The sequence below is a fragment of the Octopus bimaculoides genome, chromosome 5 (assembly GCF_001194135.2).
Source record: "Octopus bimaculoides isolate UCB-OBI-ISO-001 chromosome 5, ASM119413v2, whole genome shotgun sequence".
NCBI classification, from domain to species: domain Eukaryota; kingdom Metazoa; phylum Mollusca; class Cephalopoda; order Octopoda; family Octopodidae; genus Octopus; species Octopus bimaculoides.
This window is the reverse complement of record NC_068985.1, coordinates 108726524-108729027: the sequence shown is the minus strand read 5'-3', so window position 1 is coordinate 108729027 and position 2504 is coordinate 108726524. Positions and strand designations below refer to the sequence as shown.

Genomic DNA, 2504 nt, shown 5'->3' with positions numbered 1-2504 from the left:
TGTGTGTGTGTGTGTGTGTGTGTGTGTGTGTGTGTGTGTGTGTGTGTGTATGCGCGTGTATATATGCACATACATAACATACAATTATTCTGCAGATATATCTTCAGTAAATCACTTATGGCACTTGAGCGGCAATACATGCATCTCTGTAGGGGAAAAGTGCGCACGCTCTTTATGTTATATATGTGTATATATATATAACATTAAGCTCATTACCCCCCCCCCCACGCATAATAATTTACCAAAATTATTTAGGTGGCCCTCGTCGTTGTCGTTTGTTCTGCTAGAAACAGCAGGGAAGGAAACTTAGATCACATCCTCTTGCCTTAAGCTGGAATATTGATTTTAACAATGTAATCAGAAATATGCAAAAATGATTTGGTCAAAGATACAATGTCTTTGAAGCACAAAATAAATATCCATGCCTTGTTCTAAATAGCAAGGACGAAAAAAGCAGTGTAGTAAACCATATTACTTACAGAACATCCAAAATCACGGGATCTCTGGAACTGAAATAATGGAAAAATAACTTTTTAAAATGTTTAAATAGCCAAGAAAGATATAGAATAATGGTCAACAAGACTGATATGAAACCTAGAAAATTAAAGTGGTGACCTGGCAAAATACTTCGCGGCATTTCGTCCGACTTTAGGTTATAAGTTCAATTTATGCTGATGTCCACTCTGCCATGTTTAGTACCCGATACAGAGAACTAATATAACTCAATACATAATACTGCGTATATGCGTACCATTTGAGCACTGAGCTCGATGTAATCTGCTCATCCCCACCTCATGAAGTTGCTGGTTTGTGCCAAGATTTGAAACCGAATATTAAACATAGAAAATGCCTATAGTTGCTGTAAATATCTACTCCAGTACATTGAATAGATTCGATCTCAAAAGGTATCGCTACTGTATTTTCACGATACCGTATACACAGTTATTTCATTTGATTTTTCTGTTAAGACAATACGCAAAATATACTAGATAGAGGAGTAAGATATTTTTATCCGAAGAAAATACTGTTTTTTAAATCTGTTTCAATTTATATTGAAACTAATAGGTGTTGAGTAAGTATATCAAAATCAAAACTCATGCCCCGAGAATTTATTAAACTAATAGTTAGAGACACGAAGCTAAAATCAATGCGGCCTAAATGACATTTAGAACAGACATTCCATCACTTGCTACATCCAACCTGAAGGCGTCATTGCACTTTTCCCGTATCAATATTTTATCCGATGTATTACCGACAGTGTTGTTCTTCTTGTAGATATATGTCATCACCTGACAACATTCCTTATGCTAGGCTTCTAACAATGATAATGATTTAATAACAGCTTGGTGTATTGTAGTAAAGAACAACCATGATCTTTTACGACCTCACTTACCATCATTCTGCAGTTACTATCCTGGTACATCCTCATGTAGTCATCTAAGATGTCATAGAAACATTCTGAGATGAAGTCAATTCTTGCCATCTCCATGTTGTTTCTGCCATGGAAACCTGGGACAGATAAAACCACAATGATGTTTACAACAGTGATGATGATGATGATGATGATGATGATGATGATGATGATAGCATATTAAAAACTAGTAAGCCTACCCTGCGATTCCTGACAATTCTATCAAAATCACTCCATGCAATAAGGTGTAGGTTTTGGTACATATTACAATCCATTTTACACATAAAATAATATATATTCATTTATTTTCGAATTACCGAAAAACATTGCTCTTAGTCACTTCTTTGTGCATTTCAAACCCTCAGGTGAAGCACTATCCTGTAGTATTATGCGGACAAAACAACGTGAGAGTATCAAACTTTTACTGAACTAAAAAGAAGATGACGATGGGAAAAGACAAGATTAGCGCGGTTTAGTCAACAACTTACGATAATTGCCCTTGAAGTTTTCCATGATAGTGACAAAACTAACTTTAAGAGGAAATTGAAGGATTTCAGATCTATGAGCTAAATCAGTTGCTTTCAGAGTGATTATAATAAAGAAATAATTATCTCCAGTAAATTGTCTGTACCTGATTGTGCCGTCCATGACATGGGTAGCTATTCCGTGTATTGTGGGAATGTGCATTCACAGATTTTCGAGTAGCTTGGTGCGATTTGTACGGGATTTAGTTACAAATTCTCTCAAATCTAGTCATTTCAAGACACAGCAATGTGTTCACATCTTTTAGCCGAATGTTCATATCATTCTTCATATGTTCTTCTTCTACTCACACACACATTCATGATATAAAATTGTGTTTATTTATATATACGTAAACCACAGCATATATATATATATATATTTATGTATACATATATACGACGGGCTTCTTTCAGTTTCCGTCTACCAAATCCACTGACAAAGCTTTGGTAGGCCAGAGGCTATAGTAGAAGACACTTTCCCAAGGTGTCACGCAGTGGGACTGAACTCGGAACCATGTGGTTGGTAAGCAAGCTACTTACCACGCAGCCACTCCTGCGCCTATATATAT

The 2504-nt window shown here is 35.9% G+C and overlaps 1 pseudogene; it reads right to left on the bottom strand.

Annotated features, from left to right (window-relative positions):
• Positions 1–2504, bottom strand: part of LOC106877284 (S-crystallin 1-like) — an 8844-nt pseudogene that overhangs the window by 2543 nt on the left and 3797 nt on the right.